Source organism: Phocoena phocoena, chromosome 17, assembly GCF_963924675.1.
Source record: "Phocoena phocoena chromosome 17, mPhoPho1.1, whole genome shotgun sequence".
NCBI lineage: Eukaryota > Metazoa > Chordata > Mammalia > Artiodactyla > Phocoenidae > Phocoena > Phocoena phocoena.
In genome coordinates, this window is record NC_089235.1 from 15,482,122 (window position 1) to 15,501,785 (window position 19,664).

General features: G+C 36.4%; 1 protein-coding gene across 2 annotated transcripts in view; it reads right to left on the reverse strand.

Moving 5' to 3' along the window:
* Nucleotides 1–19,664, reverse strand: part of NCOA2 (nuclear receptor coactivator 2) — a 271,096-nt gene that overhangs the window by 184,609 nt on the left and 66,823 nt on the right. The gene's annotated exons all lie outside the window — the stretch shown is intronic.

Here is a 19,664-nt window from a genome sequence, read left to right on the forward strand (position 1 = left end):
ATTGTGTTATAGGTCCTAATGAAACTAAAATCTTTCTGCATTGAAAAGGAATCTAAGTAACATATACTGAAACGGGTGCTTTTCATAAGGGCCATTACACCAGTTAATTTTCCCCATTACTTACATAATAAATATGGCCATAAAATGTGATTTAAAAAATCATTTGTGTACAGCTTTTGTTTTTTAAAAATTGACAAATCAGAATAAGGCTCTACCAGTGGTTCCCAAATTGTGTTTCTGCGTGTAGCTTAAAAACAAAGCTTTTCCAGGTTTAAACCTAAGTGGAAAAAAAAAAATTTAGTGCTTTAATTTTCTATTAAAATTGTTTTCCATAAAACTAAGTTTTATTAAATTTGAGGATTCTCCTTTATTAGATTATGAGCTTATTATTTTGTGGCATTAAATTTTCCTTTTATTTTCTTAAAAGGTGGTAGTAGTAGTTTTTTTTTTTTTTTCATGTAATGACTTGACAAAATTCAAAATTTGGCAATCCTATGTGAATTCCCTAGATTTGGGGAAAAATTTTTAATAGTATATGAAACCAAAATCTCTAGGTACCACACTGGCCTACCTATTATGAAATTTTAAACACACACACACACACACACACACACACAGATATAGGAATTCCCCTCTGGCACCATGGGGAAAACTCATTTTGAGCATGAACTCCCATTCAAGAAGTTCTTGTTTCTACCCAAAGAAACGTTAACACTTTTTTCTCTGTCTGCCTGCCTGTCTGTCTGTCCATCTGTCTGTCTGTCTCTCTGGTCTGGGACTAAGGGTACTCAGGCGGTCAAGTCACAACTACAGCATGGAGACAGGAAGAGAGGAGCTATCGTCAGGCCCCCAAGTACTTAGAAGTAGACATTTTGCTGAACATCCCAGAATAAACCACAGCCTAATAAGGTTAATAATAATGATGACAAACAGTACATCAAGAACAGAACTATGGAAGACTAATGATAGCAATAAACTCTTTGATACTCCTCTCATTGAGAAATGAAGTTTAACTGCCTTTCCCTTGAAACTAGAGTTGCCTTAGTGATTGGCTGGACCAACAGACTGCGGCAGAAGAAGTGATATTCTGGGACTGCAGAGCCTTGGAGCTCCAGCCTGGAACACTGGAACCCCCTATCTCACAGTCCTGAGCTGCTAAACATGCCTGACTACCTCGAAGCCACCGTACTGTAAGGAAGCCAAACCTCGCCATGTGGAGAAGTCGTCCAAAAAAGAGAATGAGATGCCCAGCCAGCTGCCCGCTGTTCTCTAACCCCTAACAGTTTTTCGTCATCCCAGCTAAGACTCCAGACACCATGGAGCAGAGACAAGCCATCCGGGCTATGCCCTGTCCAAATTCCTAATCCACACGATGATGAGATGATAATAATAAGTCGTTATTTTAAGCAACAGATAACCAGAATAAAAGCTAATCCCTTTTTATAAATACTAATAAAGACTTTAAAACAAAAATGAAATGTCTCAGGCAGACTAGCTGGAAACTAGAATGGCATCCGCCACAAAAGAGGATTATGATGCATAAAGATAAACATAAATCCATTCATTCATTTATCCAGCAAATATGTATACTACCAAGACCTATAAACAGGGAAATACGCAGGCTCTGGAGATGGTTTAAAAGGAGAAAAAAAAAAAAAAGACCTGACTTCAAGGAACTTATAAAGTATTATGTATCTCAGTGTCTTCTTGCATACTTTTCAATGTTTTTCACAAAGGTAACATAGTCAACAATTCAGATCAAATCAAAATGCAGACCAATCTCATAAAGTGACCCCGGGTTTGAGTTCTTCTGTGAGAAGGAAGTGAAGATTGAATCAAAATCCCACAAAAGGGCATTTGTAGTTTGTAGTAACAAAACATGCTTCAGTTAACTGTAGTATAATCAAATGTTTAGATTCTCATTTTAGACTATAAATTCAAAGCATGCGTAACTAATCCTTTTTACTTTTTCTTCATAAAGTATCAGGTTAAAGAACCTTTTAAAGATATTATTACAAACAGGCCGAATACAACTTTGCTACTTTACTGCAGTCAAAGTTTGGGGAACCCAGAATGAGCAAAGCAAGTAAGGTTCGAAGTGAGCTGCTGTTTTAACAAGATTTATTTCTGTCTAGGTGTGTGGCTAGAGTTTAAACAGAAACACTTACTATTCCAGTGACTAAAGTAATTTTAACTGCTTCTTTTATTAAAGCATAGACAATTTAACCTTTCATAATATTATTCTCAGGGTTCTAAAATTATTCACTCTTTTTCTATTTGCAGTATTTCTCTATTCAAATTTCACATGAAGCCGAAAAGAACACAAATAGAGAGAATTCTTCTCTCAGGTATTTTTAAATACAGGAAAATGTTTGATCTCACATTGTAAACGAATAAAATGGTAAATAAGTGTGTGCGTGGCCTCTTGGGCAAAAGACCATACATAGCATGTCTTAAAAATCATCAGCACCGAGCACAATGCCTCTGTACAAAGTACTCCGCAAATGTGTGCTGACTGATAAGACATTTATTTCTCACTTATTTTTTAAGTGTGGCCAATAAAAATAAGCAATGCTACTTTCTGTCTTAGTAAGCACTTGAGGCAAAGAAAAAAGGATAACGTTTTCAAGAGCGGTCACGGAGAAACATATCTTCCCATTTTTTTCTTCCTAACATTAGAGGAGGTATGGTAGTGGGTATGTTAACAAATTCTACATGCTCTAAACGTCAAAATAGTAAAGGTAAGTAATAGTAAAACAGTAACCTAACTTATAAACTGCCTTGTGTTTATCTTTCTCTCATAATTTCGGTTTTAGCACATGACATGGTAATGTGTCAGAATTTCTTTTTTAAAACATGACACAGAAGAATAAAAATTCTCACGGCTAAAAAGTAATTCATTAATATTTTATCCAATATACTATAAAATTCAAAACAGAGTACTGAACAAGAACATAATTAGGAACTTAAAAATAATACTAACATTCCATTATAAAAAGTAAAACAATATCTGGGAGGAAGATACACAGCAGGAATATCTGATTTAACAGGTCACTGTTCCCTCTCCTAGACTGGTCTGAAGGCCAGGATTGCCGTGTGGGTGCGTAAGGAGACCTGGTCGTCTTCCTGGGTCCCCCAATGAGATTAAAGGCCAATCATTTACCATCCCGAGCCCTCAGTTTCCTCAATGACAAGAAGAGAGAGGGGCACAATTGTCTCCAAAGTCTACTTCAACTCTAACAAAGTCTACCAACCTCAAATAAAGAGCCGTTCCTCTAAACAAATAGCATCTTTTTTAACATCTTTATTGGAGTATAATTGCTTTACAATGGTGTGTTAGTTTTTGCTTTATAACAAAGTGAATCAGTTATACATATATCCCCATATCTCTTAACAAATAGGGTTTTAAGACACTCCCAACTTCCACTTCCTTAATTAAAGCACAATTATTTCCCTAATCTTACAGATAATCTACAGATAGATTCCTTTTCCCTTACTTTATCTTTACAACAATTCCCGGAGGTAGCCTGAGTCTGTAAATATTACGTGCATTAAGCAAATGTCAAAAGGGAGTCTAGGTGAGGTTATGTGATTTGATTAAAGTCTCAGCCAAAAAAGGACTAGAAATCAGATCTACTGACTTCTGGCTCAGTGCTCATATTTCCAGAAAAGCTGCTTTTAAATCCATGAGAACTGCAAAATAAATTACATACTAGTAAAAAAGGAAGAAAATACGGTGCTACTTTTAAATGGCTAGATTGCTTCTTTAAATCGCAATGTCATGTGTCTTAAATATCCTCAATATAACACAATTTTAGGCCTTTATGTTTCAGAATTATTTTCAAGATTCCTGGAATTGAAAAACCCAGTAGCTTGAACACATAATAAAAATATCACCATATGTCAAAGTTTCCTAAACTGATGTATATTCCTTGACAAAAAGGGGCCCATAGTAAAACAAGTGTTGGAATATTTGTGAACTTAACATACATAAGCTTTTTAAGTTTAATGTGGCGTTTCACAAAGTTGTTGATCGACACACATTTCAGACTTTTTAAAAAATAACAATGGAGATGCTAATGCACTTTTGTTCCAATGAACCCCTCTTGGAAAATCCTTCCGTACATTTAAAAAATACAATCATTTGCTAAATAAAACACAAAATTACTATAGTTTGTCTTTACTTCCCCAGTAAGGAAACATACATATTTCCCATACATATTTTCATATTTTCTGAAAAAATGAAGTATCTTACAACTTGTTACTTTCAATGTGACAGTGCTTCTTTTTATTTTTTCCTGAAAAGTTGCTAATCTGATATTGTATTTAGAATCGATAGCAACTCAGAATAGAGAACTATGGCAAAAAATCTTCTCATAATCTTAAAATATACTCTCGGTGACACAAATGACCTCATATTAACAGGTTTCCTCCAGTTATCCCACTAAATCAAATACCCAGAACTGATGCTTAAAGAATCTGAGGGAAGCTCTCAATTGAGATGCAAGTGTATTAGCAAAGACAGGTAATCGGGGGAAAATGTTCATTAGAGAAATAACAGTGGAGCCAATCTTAAACCCTTACAGGGATTTGTGTCCAAAATGGGGAGCAAACGTTTATAGTAAAGGTAAGACTAATCACCTTATCACTGATGCCCAGTTCACCTAACAGCAGTATGAAAGTAACTCTAAGTGTGGGTTTTGCCCTATTTATAAAATAGTAAACTCTGAGGCAAAGGCTAATTAGCTAATCTGAATTTATCTTGTGCTCATGATTTTATGACACTAGGTGAGTTTATTTAAGTCCCAAAGGAATTAGACATTTCTAACCCTTCCTCCAGACAACTCTGAGTTCCCTAATACAAATTAACCAAACACACTTCCTTTGTACTTCCAACTAATAATGTTTAGCACGTCCAAAAATACTTTCAAATGCTTTTGAAAATGTAAGGCAGCTTAGAAACTTGAGCTAAGTTTTTAGTAACGGTATTTTAAAAGTGGTATAACTTACCACTCCAAGCAAAGAGGCATGACTTGTCACTGGTAATGGTAACATGGGACGCTGAAAAGAGCTATTTTGAAAAAATAAGAGATTGTAGGTTCTAGTCTCAAACCTCACCCTTCCCCTCACATATATGAAACTTAATGCTTATATAACACACAAATCAAATTTTGGTTTAAAAATGAAAGAAATTATAGCAGAATAAGTCATGTATTTGCTTTTAAAGGTAGATCAAAATAATTTTTTTTTAAGAAATAGAAGCAGTCTGCAGTGTTGCCTAGAAGATTTTAGATATTTCAGTTCTTTCTAATCCTTAAATATTTACACAAGTTTCCCCACCCCCTCTCTCTTATATCTATTTTAGAATTTAGAAGGTCATTCTGTTAACCAGGCCATAAACAGCTCTCAGATACAGAGTAAATTTCAAAAGCTACTTGCTTGTCCATAAATACATGAACAAGTCATGTTTTAAGCACAGAATATCACAAAAAGACTCACCAAAAGGCATCAAAGTATGGTATGTTCACCAACCTACAGTTATCCTATTTTCTGCTACAGAGTGAATAAAAGTCACCTTTGCACAAGTGAGTTGAGACTTCAAGTACTCGATTAAGGAGTACTACACATCTAAAACCACTTAAGAAATAATAACAAACAGCATTTTTCTGGAAAGTCACATTAAAAAGATGAAAGTACCCAAACTCCATGGCATAAAAAGCCTCTATGAGAGAAACAACTGAAGAAACCTGCACTCTGCAGACTGCTAAACTGGAACCAAAACCCGGAAACATGTTCATCTCAAGTAAAACACTGGGAAGTGAGGGTCTTGAAATGCTCTTCAAATATGGAACCCAGCGGCATTTATTTCCTAAATGTAAAATATAATTTTTAAAAAGTAAGTCTAGTGGAAAAGATTGACATTTAAGCACTCTGAAACTATTTTTCATCACTTGTTAAGCTTCTTTTTTTAGAATAACTGTACTGTTATAAGGTGGGAAGAAGACCACTGTCCTTCTGGGCAGCCTTCTAACTTTGGGAACGTAGCCATCTCCCATGGATACGCTCTCCCTGGGCAGATGACAGAAATTGCAGCTCTGGCCTGTAATCAGTGTTCTCCAGAGGACACTTGACCTTCAAGTCATCTTTCCTTTTATCTGGAGGCAGCACAGAAACGATAAACCCTGTGGACTGACGCTACTCATTCCTAGCCACTAGAGCCTTTCCATTCATTTCAATGCCCTAAATTGCCAACAAGGGCAATAAAATACTGGTAGGTGAAGAAGCTGTGGAGAGCTAATAAAGACAATGCACTGCGCCTCACCGATCACCTCTTGATTATGTATCCTTTAGAAATCGGGTAAGATATTTAATACTGGTTATAAAGGATGGATCATCTAGCTTGTTGATAATACAAAAGTCCATCCATCTGGGATTTTTTCCTCTTTTATTTTGGCTATTTCTTTGGGCATTCAACACCTCTAAGGAAAAGAAAGGGTTGAGAAAATGAGGTAAAATTCCAATCTATGAATTTCATTCCCAGTAAAAGCACTTAAAATACAAAACAAATAGAATAACCTCTTAGAGACGTAAAAGAAAATACACTAAAACTCTAAAAGTGGTTATGTAAGGATGGTGCCATTTGTGGGTAAATTCTTTAATGTCCACACCTTCTCAATTATAACCATATTTAAACCAAAACAGTGAAAGAACTGTTAAGAAGGCAAGTTAAAACTAATGATTTCAAATATTTTCACTATCCTGAGTTTATTTTCTATAAGACAAAGGGGACGTTGCCTATACAGCTTGACAGTGTAAACAAATATAAAAATATCTCATAATTATTCCCTTCCTCACTGTCTATGTGAAGGTGGGGAAAGGAATAAAGGAAATGAAAGCCATGAGTTCACACTCACAAACCAAAACCACAAGAAAAATAATCTAAAACCAGACTATAGGAGGCAGGAGAAAAGCAAGATTCTCTACACAAGAAGTGATTTTGCAACACTAATAGGGTAAAGCCACATTCCTGCCACAAGCTTCATGCTTTCAAACAGGCCACACAGCTGGCGGTCTTAAAAGCTCTCCAGACAGGAACCAAGATTGTAGGAAAAATCAGTAGGTCTCAGACCTAAACTGAGTCCGAATCTGATTCTGATGACACACTGCCCTGCTGGGGCATAATACGATGGCAGCCAAAAACTCAGTTCAGGAGATGATTATAACTTCCACAGAAAAGTCCTGAAGAACCACTGCTTTGAATGTGGGCCCCTTTAGTTAATAATGATCTGTCCAAAGTATTGAAAAAATGCTTTCTAGAGAGAGTCATCCACATGATGCATAGCACAGGGAGAATGCTGCAGAAAGCATCCAGAGGTAAACTATGTTTGTGTGAATATTAAGAGACAAGTTTCCTCTGGAAGTCAAAGCCCCCTGCGGTTGAAAAGAAAGACTTATTAGATTTGGAGACTGAACTCGGTTTACAAGGGCTCAGGGGTTGTTTAATGAGAGGTTTTAAAGGGACCACATTTTCACCAAGCACTGGGAGAGTCCCCTATGAAACTACTGTGACCAACTCCAAGAAGCTAGACCCCTTCCTACACGAATCCCAAACACTTCACCTCAACTGCCAGAGGACACTCTAAAGCAGCACTCTGGTTCTGTTTTTAGAACATTCAAGAAATTACTCATCCAAAAGAGATTTGAGGAGATACCTGAAGAGCTGGCTGTGCTACATACATTTTCTTCCTCACAGAGGAAGTAGTCTCACTAAGACATTCTTCACCAAACAGGAAGAAAAAACAGCGTTCTTTCCTATGAGGCTTGACATTTTCTATTGTTGTACCAGGAATTTTTTTCTTTAAGCTAGAATGTATTTTATAAATTCGATTCTTAGATAATGCTTTCCTCTTAAGTTAAAAAATATAAGCTTTGAAAAGTGCACAAAATGAGCAAGTGAATAATCTATCCACAAACTGTTAATAAGTTATTTATTTCATCACATCACCTAAATATAATCCTAAGAAAATTATCACATTGTCCATTAAATCTAGGTACACTGATAACCAGTTCTTACTGAAATCTCCTTCTTTCAACAAAGCCATTATGACTCTAGGTCTTAGTCAAGACTATTAATATGAGTTGATTCCTATTATAAAGATTTACTGGGCTTCCCTGGTGGCGCAGTGGTTAAGAATCCGCCTGCCAATGCAGGGAACACGGGTTCAAGCCCTGGTCCAGGAAGATCCCACATGCCACGGAGCAACTAAGCGCGTGCGCCACAACTACTGCGCCCGAGCGCCTAGAGCCCGCGAGCCACAACTACTGAAACCCGAGCGCCTAGAGCCTGTGCTCTGCAACAAGAGAAGCCACCGCCATGAGAAGCCCGCACCCTACAACGAAGAGTAGCCCCGGCCCGCCACAACTAGAGAAAGCCCGTGCACAGCAACGAAGACCCAACGCAGCCAAAAATAAATAAATAAAATAAATTTATTTTTTAAAAAAAAGATTTACTGATATTTAAGATAAACAGTAATTATTATAACACACATGGCATTGATAAATGTTATGAGCTTGCTTCCTTTTCACTTATAAAGTAGTATTCATTCCAAGTACAAAAAACTGTAGATTTCAATAAGCATGACATCAATTATTGTATGATAATAAGCGATACTATAAGAGCAATATGAGCATTTACTAGCATTCAAAATGTTTACAGTTACAACCAGTATTTGAATTTAAGTAGCTTTTTCTCTAGTATCTTCATCCCTGAGATGTATCAAAAAATAGTAAATGTGTGCAAGGTTTGGAAATAGGCCATAATTCAAATACTGACTTCTGTCACTTACCATATGTATGATTCTGAATAACTTAACCTCTCTTAGTTTCTTCATCTGTAAAATGGGAATAATATAGACCATGTTGAGTTGTTAAGAGTGTAAATAAGAAAACATCTGTAAAGCACATACGGACGGGTTTGGCCCACAGTAGGCACCTAATACAGTAATTACTATAATCATTGAAGTTGCAGAGATCAACCAACTAATTCCTAGTAATAGCCACAAAAGCGAAGTGTTCAGGACCTTCAGAAATATTTCAAAGAATTTGTTTTAAAGATGTTTTTAGACTTGAACTTCTAGGTGCCACAAAGTCCAGATAGCATCTCTCATTAGGCTGTGTGGTAAGATTTTTCTATTAGGTACTTTCTTGATGTTAGTGAGAGACAAGCAGGTATTCCATCTCTACTTGGAACACTAGGACTGCCAACTACTGAGTCAGATTTAACTAACACATAAACTACCCAGACTATGCTAAACACCTGGGGAGGCTGCATCGAATTTTTCAACAGTTCGTCAGTGAATATTGTGTGTACGACTGTGCCCTGGAAACTTGGCACACACATCAAGGATCAACATAACCCCTGCCCTCAAAGAGTTTACCATCTAAAGGAAACAAACAAAAAGCAATCAAAGAAAAATGCAGGAAAGTACATTAATTCTTAGTAGCAGGCTAAAGATGGTTATGGAGAATGGTGGACAACTGATGTTAACTAGAAAAGCTTCTGAGTCAGTCAGCTTTGCTATGCTTCAAAAACAGGAGAGAAAACAATGGATGACTAATAGATGAAAGGCAGTTATAAATATAAATTACAATTTGGACACTGAATGTAGCCAACAGTAAGAATGCACATCAAAGTAGGATAAAACGTTAAGTAATTATCACAGTGAAAACAAAATCATCTGGAGAAGGGAAAGAATAAAATCAGCAAACTTTGAAAAAGTTATTGTTGGGGAGAATAATAGCCTAACCTGGAAATTTAATAAAATTTTTAAAGTATTTGATACATTAATTCCTTTGCTAGTTATTCAATTTAGCTTAAGAAAAATCATTGCCTAGGGATACTCCATTTATTACCAGGACCAAGTTTCTATAAAAACAATGGGCAAATCAAATTGCTGATTATACGGTTTATAATGTCTAACTCAACAGTGCCTACCAAACTATCTTTGAACTTTCTGTTATGTGGTGTGAGCCTACGAGTTTGTCAAATTTTCCAGGAAAAGATAAAATCAATAAATAAAACTAACCCCAAAAAGGGTCAAATTTAAAAAAATAATACGTATATGTACACACAACTCTTCAGATATTATACAGCAAGTTAACAGCTATTCCCAGAGCAATCCTGATCTTCAGCGGGGATGAACAAGCTTCCATTAGCAAATGCAGGGTCCCATTCCCCAGGCCTAGACCCTCACTACCCCTATGACTGGTCCTATACACCACCGTAATTAGCTCTGCAACTTTTTTCTCTCTCTCTCCAAATGTCTTAATATAGCATTCCATTTTTCAAGATTGACATACATATGCCTAAGGTACACACTCTTAAGACAAAATATACCAAGTAAGCTAGTGATTATTCCACTTCAAAATTCTCTATCTTCTCTATCGTATATTGATAAGATATATGCTATCTAACTCCAAAAGGATATGCTGAGGTTTATTGGGTCGATTTGTTTCCAAAATCTAGTGCAAACTTTCATTTCCTTATTCCCTATGAACTGGTCAAGCACCAGGTGCCAGAGGTAGGAGAAGTCGTGTTAATATTATCCTTACTCTTACAGGATGTATTTGATAGATAAACAATCTCTGAAACAAAATTAATACCCTTTCTCACTCATTCCAAGAAGAGTCTGCTATCCCTAGAAATTGCTCCATAGAGATGTTAGAATAGGTCTTCTGTTTCCAAACTTGGCCTCATAACTGGAGCAGCTCTTTCAAATGATATCTGTTCTTTCTCCCTTTAATGAAACTATTATTCACTGTTCTTTTTAGATTTTCCTTTATAAGATTGTAAGATAAACAAATGTTCATTTTGGAAAACAGAAAAGTAGAAAAGAGAGGGAAATAATGTTCACTACCACCCCATAACCCCTGTAGCACCTTTTGTTAATAGTTTAGTTAATATTTTCATTTAGTTTATTTCTTTCAGGTGTTTTTCTATCCGTATCTTTAAATATGATTAAATATAATTCTCTATAACAATTCACTACTCTGTTTTCCCTTACCATAAATGCTGTTGCTATCATAAGAATATCATTTACTTAACCATTTCTTCCCTGTTTAACAGCACTGTTTCACTGCTTAGAAACTGTATGATGGGAATCTTTGCACATAAGTCTTCATCTGGATGTACAACTACTTCCATGAAACAGAATATCAGGAGTAGCATTCCTATGTCAAAAAATATGATCAATTGTAAGGTTCCTGATATATGAAGCCAAAGTGATTTTCAGAAAATACCAGTTTATACCACAAACCAGTAGTTCATGAAAATACTCTTTAATCACAACCTAATTAACAAAGGTCAGACTCTCATTCATTTTGCTAATTTGATACAAGAAAATGGCATCTTATTGCAGTTTTCACTTGTATTTTTTATTTAAGAATACAACCCAGGGGACTTCCCTGGTGGTCCAGGGGCTAAGACTCTGTGCTTCCGATGCAGGGGGTGACCGTTTGATCCCTGGTTGGGGAACTAAGATCCTACGTGCCATGTGGTGTGGCCAATTTAATAAAGAAGAAGAAAAATATAATCTATTCTTTATAGAGGCTAAAATGAGATCTTTTTTCATGAGGATCTTTGACATGGGTGGCCCCATGAACTTGGTCTGGTCTTTCGGGCCAAAGCTTAGTCACCTCTACTTCATCACCTCATAAATGGAGGCCATTACCACCTAAGCAGTAGACTGCTCTCCCTGGGACACACCTACCATCCCGGTGACAGACAGCTCAAATGGAGCCACCAGAAAGCCAGGCTGGACTAGTCTTTCCCTCCCCATAACTAGCAAGAGAAGCCAAAAACACTGGGCTAAGGTTTCACAGATGTCTGCAGAAACTTCAACTGTTCTTAATAATACTTTTCTCAATCCTCCTGGCACCCATGATACAGTTCAATGCAGTACGATTTCTGAGTTGCCTAGTACTTATAACACAAACTCTAAGTCTGTGTATATTATGCATATAAAGTACTCATGTTCTTACCCTTAATAATTAAGTTACTACCAGGTACATATCAGTCTGTTTATGTGTGTGTATGAAGGACACATTCTCTTGACCTTATTATCTAAGTTTTCCCACATACATGTGAAAGGATAAAGGCATTTCATTGCTATTAGTTCAAACTAGTGACAGCAATAAAACTAATACAAATAAAATCACGGAAAACTGACCCTTCCACTCTTCACATACAGAGAAAGGGGGAGAGACAGTTCAAGTGTTTTGATTCTAGAATCATACAGAGAACTTAAAGTAACTTGAAGGGCATGTCTTTTATAAAATTATCTGTTACATGGAAGGTTCAGATGAGGAAAACTGATAGCAGGTTTTTCTTTTCTTATGTTACTTACATATGATGAATGATAAAGATTGTTGGTCATAGCCTCAGTGATCTAATATTGAAGATATTAAGCCCAAAAGCTAGTGCCCTTGTCCCTTATGCAGAGTAAACGCTCTGGTAACTCTAAGCTATCTTCCCAACAGCCAGGATCTTCCAGGTACATAAAAGTGGAAGAGGAGAGGTGATGAAGTATTTAGTCTTCGATGGTTTTAAACTTTAAAATAAATTTATTGGTGGTAGTCCATAAACTCAACACTGACTTACATAAGGCAGAAATGGCCTTAAAAAATTAAAAGGCCTCAGCTACCTTACTGTGGTTCTAATAAATAACTCATTTACTGGGTTTCTCTAGAGACGGCACTCTTGAGTAGGACAATCAGTAACTCAGTCCTGTCCTGATAGCTCTTTACTAGCAACTACCCACTTCATTGCCTTTGCTTAAGCTTTCCTTGCCTAACTTCAAACTTTTCCATTTCTGTTACAAGATTACAGATTTTCTTGAAGTTTGCTCAAGGAGAGTCATTCATTCTGCTTTGTGTCATCTCTTTCCATACAACACAAGCACACATGAACAGTCTTCAAATGAACAACAATCTTGTCATCTATTCATTTACATTTTGAATACTATACTCGAAATAAATTGAGTAAAGTATGCCTGTTAAAAGAAGACTCAACAGAAAGCAAGACTCCTGTATGTCTCCTCTCCTCATAAATATACACCTACCTTCCCCTGAAATTCTTAAAAGATCCATTCAAATATTGTCCAAAAGATACTTCAAAGCTTGTTAAGCACCAAACTGCCTTAACTGATTGTATTTCAAAGATATTTACTTTAAAAATTCTTCAACCCATTCTCTATAGTTAAAAAAAAAAAATAGTGGCATCAATCACAACACTGACTGACAAAGTTAATTCAGTTAAAAGCCAACCAGTTAAATACAGCAGCAGTATGATCCGACAATATGACGGTGTTCACGACTAACCAAAACCCTCCAGCTAAAACAAACGTATTCAACAATAGAAAGAAATTTACCTGACTTTCCAAAGTCACTTTTAATCTTACTAGAGAAAGCAATCATACAGTAGATAATGATTAAACATGATGTATTAAAAGACTCTAAAGAACAGAACAAAGATAGATAGATAAATAGACAGATAGGTTTTTAAAAGCTGCATTACCTACCAAGTGCTTCCAACAATCCTCAGTGCTTTGGGAGACAGCATTTTAATGAACCAGCCTATGTATCCCATAGGCTCAACCCACATTTCCTGACTTCTATGACAAAGATTGTCATTAACCTACCAAGATCACCAGGAATGCAGTACCAGTGTGGCCATACTTAAACCTTTCATCTATTTGAGCAAAACAAAAACACTGTGAAACTGGAATGGCAGGTCATACAACTTAGCACTATTATACACTGGTTTCAGATGAGACCGCCTGACTAATCAGCGTACCTGAGACTCATACAGGAACGGCAAACACATGTAACTTGCACAAACTTGGAAAAACAACTAATCAATTCAAGTAATTTTTAGCAGAATAACTTATTGTAATACTCTGAATAAACGTCTAAAGTCCCATAGATCATAGGTTATTGCTATATTTTGATGCAAAAAAAGACCTAGATTTTCTATTCATAAAGGTCTTTACTGAGCTCTTCTATAAGACAATTAGTAAGTTTGTGACATTCCTGGATACAAGTTTTCTCGTTCTCACCAATTCTCCTTTGTAGACATCACTTGTAAATTTGATTTCTTCAATAAAGATATTTATCATTTTAAATTCCTTTAAAATTTCCCTTAAATAAAATTTTAAATGAAACAAGTGGTTTCTAGAATATTTCATTGTCCTTATTATAAGAAAAACTTTATTAATAAAAATGCAATCAAAGCTTGCTTACAAAGATAGGAATTAGGGGGAAAAAAAAACCTCAGTAATATTCAAGTATTCAAGACCATGCACATGACCATTAACCTTTAAATATGAATAGAAATATACATTTCATGTTAAATATCTTTTCATTCTAAAACATAACTTTTAATTTTCATTTCCTTGATATCAAACTCGATACCCTACCAGAATAAATAAAATTTAAAAGGGGAAAAGATTAATAAGACCAACAATGTTGGATGTGAAGCAACTAGAACCCCATACATTGCTGATGGGAATGAAAACGTGTACAAAAACTTGAAAAACCAGTTGGCAGTACCTACTAAAGCTCAACATTATTCTCAAGCCCCAGGATTTCAATCTTGGGTGTATACCCAAGAGAAGTGAGCATAAAACGTGTATAAGGGGCTTCCCTAGTGGCGCAGTGGTTGAGAGTCTGCCTGCCGATGCAGGGGACATGGGTTTGTGCCCCGGTCCGGGAAGATCCCACATGCCGTGGAGCGGCTGGGCCCATGAGCCATGGCCGCTGAGCCTGCACATCCGGAGCCTGTGCTCCGCAACGGGAGAGGCCACAACAGTGAGAGGCCCGCGTACCGCAAAAAGAAGAAAAAAAAAAATGTATAAAACTAAAAACACGTAAAAGAATGTTCATAGCAGCTATATTCTTAAAAGCCAAAAATGGAAATGACCCAGATGTCCATCAATAAGATGAATATAAAAATGTTAATACAGTCACATAATGGAAAGCCATATAGCAATGAAGAAGAAGAAATAAACACTGTGCTACAACATGGATGAATCTCACAGATGTAATGCTGGGGTAAAGAAGCCTGGTATCAGAGAGTACTTTCTATATGACTCTATTTTTATAGAGTTCAAGACTAGGTAAAACTACTCAAGGAGGAATCAATATCTATGGGGATAGACAGCAGAATAGTGGTTATCTTTGGGAGGATACTGATGAGAGAGGGCACACAGAGAGTCTCCTGGGGTGCTGGAAATGTTTTCTGTAGGGATCTGGGTAGTATTCACAAAGGTGTATACATATTTACACATATATACAAACTCATCTGAGTCATAGTCTGTCTTACCCCTTACTGGCTTCCTGACCTTTATAAGTTACTTAACCCCTCTACTCCTAACCTTTTCCTGTATAGGATGGGGATAATACCTTTGATACAGGGTTGATATTTAGATTATAAAACATTCAAAAAATGGCAATTACTATTATTACCTGTTTTTTTTATTTGCATCATCAGAGGAACATGGTGAAAGGAATTATGAAAGTCAATAGTAAAAAGAAAGAACCTGCAGTCATGGGAAAAAATCAGACACAAGTTTTCAAAATCTGGACAGGTCTGATGCCATATAGTATAAAAGCAAAAACACAACTCAAAAAAATTCAAGAAAAGGAGAAATTTATGTAATCTTAAAAGGCGTGAATGTGTACAATACACTTATGAAAGATTTCAGTTGAAGTGGTTAGGTGAAAGCAAAGCAATTCTAACACCTAAGGCTTACCTGGAAAAGGCAGTTATACAAAGCAAATAGATAAGAAATTAATAATTTCTTATTAATTTTAGTACTTTTCTCTCCTAAATAAAAACTTTTAATTAGCTAATTTGTTTTAAAGCCTCTCATACTCCCATTTACTTAAGAATGGTCAGCACAGAAAATAGTTCTAACACTGAGGAGGGATTTATTTAATCCCAAATTGCTCATAACAGCATAGCTTTTAATTATAAAAAGCAAATTCCATGTTTAAATTACAACTTTAGCAAAAGTGTTATATTTTTAACATATTTTTTACTGGATTTTTTTCTTATAATAATGGTCAAAAGTAAAATTGTTACTTATGAATTGTTTCTGCATATAGAAACAACAGCATAAAGCTTTCTTACTAAAACCAAACAAAATAGAATTCTAACTTGACCAACGCAATGCCACAATGCTAAATTTAAAAGCTTAAAATAACCTAACACAATACAGTACAGCACATAAGTAACTGCAAAGGGTCATTTCAATATTCAAACTTTTACTACAGCTTGCACGAGTCTTTGAATTTATTCTGATTCAAAATTCTAGCTTGCTCAAATATAAAATGCTACTAAAAATGTTAAACTAATTTGAAAAACTACTACAACTGTATAAATTATACAGAGATGTTTTCCTTTTTACAGTTCTCTTCAGTTCACTAAGAAAATTTATAGCTAAAAGTAAATGAGATAATCCTGCTTTAAGCAAGTATGTCTAAAATTACTGCTATGTATTAATTTGTGTCAACTTTTTAAAAGCCTAACACTTTGATGTTATTTTCATAGCTACATTTTTTTCTGGCATTAAACTGCATACTAGCAGAAAAACCAAAGTAAAAATCAGACTTCATCCAAGTTCATTTTAAGCTAAGCTTTAATTTCCATTTAAGCTTTATCTTTCAAGGCTCACATTTAAATTTTCAAAACAAACCTCATACTCCATAAGGTAGCAATCAAATTATATTGTTAACAAAATCATTAAGATGTTACAGTCCCGGCAAAGGCAGTATGAAAAAAATGCATTTTCACACGCAGAAACAAGCTACAGTTTTAAACAATAAACCATGACTTACATCATGAAATGAATAGAGATGCTGAAAAGGTTAGAATGAAAGTCCCCTTCAGGTCAACAGGATTTACTTTTATATTCGTGTTTCATGAATTCCTTTACTAAGGTTTGAAAAAAACACCACTTATGAAAAGCAGTCACTATGTGATGATGGAGGCCATTTTAAGACTTGTAAATCAACTCTTTTACTAAAAGCACGAGTATATAGTAAACGGTAACTGGAATTCAAAGAGGTCGGGGATGAAGCCAACACAATTGCTTGTAGCTACAACTGGACAAAGTAAATACTCCAAAATTTTCAGATCTCTAGCAGTTTTTTTAAAAAGCTAGTCAATTTTTTTTTTTTTCAGTTAAAAACACAACTACACTTGTATCTGAGCAGAGAATATCTGTGCCGAGTTTAAGCCTACTATGAACTCAAATGGCTAGATTTGTAAGCAGGTTTAAAACTATGCTCAGTATTAAAAGAAAACCACCTACACGTAAATATGTTCCACAATACCACGATACACTACAATATGACTGAGTCTATGTCAAGAATGCTGGTCTGACTAAAACTTTTTCCCAATTTATTCCTAATTCTAGATATAAAGATGAGTCTTTTTCTGTGGAAATTGATAGAAAATTCTACCAAAATCCCCTTTGACTGCTTTAGTCATAAGTTTTGCTGTTGATAACTACCGTTTTCTGGGGAGGGTGGCAAGTACTTCAAAAAAAAAACGCAAAACTTATAATGTGTATTAAGGTATATGACATAAGATACATTGCTATTTAAATACATTTTAACAGCAAATGTCATGCTTCAATCAAACTAATATTTTTTCCACTTTAAATAAATCACAAGTGACCAATGCTTGCTTTGGTGCTCTGAATACTCTAAGTCTATTTAATCTTTAAAGATCAAGCTCCAGGAGTCCATAGTTCAGGGAAACACATGCTTTACAAAACCTGGGAAATGGTTGCTTAATACAGAGAGGAGTAAAAAGCACTGAAATCATCACATATTGGAGGTGGGAAATACATTATTCTTCTTCACAGAGGACAGTGCCTATATTTCAGTCATTACCTTGAATCATCAAAGCAGGCTTGAAAGGAAAATGTTATTACCTTCATTTTACAAAAAGAAACGGAGAAAACTGAGTTTAAATAACTTGCCTAAGGTCTCACTGCTGGTGGCAAAGCAAGGATTCAAACCTAAGATTTCACATTCCAAATTCCACCTTCTTTCCACTCTACCTTTACCCACTGCAATATTTGGTTGTCGCGTTTATCAAAGAGCTTGGCAGGACCAGTCTTTGCCAGCTGCTTGCAAGGCATGTTCAAAGACTGGACTCATTTATTAGCCGACGCCGATGAATGAATGAAAAGACTCAAAAGCAAATTGAACAAACTCAAGGACAGTCGCAAGCGTGCACTATTACATCGATGTGTATCCCGCCGTATACAGCGCCGGTGCTGTAAAATCCCCGCGGGGCTGCATCCTTCCCAGATCCCCCAGCTCTCCACTGCTACTGGATAGAAGGGTCTCCGGAACCCTCGGGGGCAAGTGTGAGGCAGTGAACTCTGCTCTGTCCTCAGCACCGGCCTGAGAGGTCAAGGCTCTCGCTTAGTCAAAGCAATGATTTCCCTTATAACCTGCTCAGCTGGGTTCTCTTTTGCAGACTGCCAGACGATGCGAATGTCCACTCGCAGCAAAACTGTCACAGCGCGTTTCTGAAGCATCTGCAGTTCGCCAGCGTGCCGAGGCATGGAGGTTTGAGAACCACTGGCCTGGGCGCCTCTGAGGACGTAGCCAACCAAGCCGGGACACTGACAGTGAGCTCGGCAGTCCTGAAAGCCACCAGGCCCTCCATCAGCTTGTTCAGCCAGGCCATTTCACAACTACATGCCCCTTGCCTGACCAACATGGCATACCTATTTTCTAAGAGTGGGTATTACTGGTCAGTTATCCTGTCATGCAATAAATTCTTTTTCACACATATGCTTATTGTGAATTCCACTTCTTCCTTCCTTCTTTTCACCATTTCCTCTACTTCTTATCAATCCTCTCCTTTTTCTTTCTGCTACTACCCTCCTCCAGCTCTTCATAATTCCACCATTCAATAACCTCTTCACTAACTAGTCTCTCTGTATAAACAGTCTCTTCTATATACTGCTGCCTAACCGATCTTTAAAAGGAGCTTTCACACGGGGAGCGGCAGTGTTTGGGGTTAGCAGATGCAAACTACTACATATAGAATGGGTAAACAACAAGGTCCTACTGTATAGCACAAGGAACCATATTCAATAGCCAGTAATAAACCATATGGAAAAGAATATGAAAAAGTATATATAAAAAAATAAAATAGCTTTCATCATGTCCAACTCTTTCAATAGCTCTACACTGTGAACTAAATCCAATCTTAACACCTCTGCCTAACTTTTAATGCCTAATTTGTATCCTCCCTAAATTATTTATCCAACCTAATTTCCTACTTCAGATGGACACCAAAGAACCAAATCGGCCTCTATAATTAAAAAATCACAAATCGGACCAAGCCAGCCCTCCTGCTTCCTAACCCTACATTTGCCAACTTGACCTCTGAGGGTATCAAAACATGTCATTCCCACATTGGAAACTTTCAACAACTCCCCACAGCTTATGTAAATTCAAACTCTTCAATTAGACATTGAAAACTCTCCATGATCTGGCCTCAAAGTATCTTTCCCATCTTCTTCTTCCTACAACCAAGGGACATCCTGTTCTCTAATGACACAGGGGTCTCAGCCTTT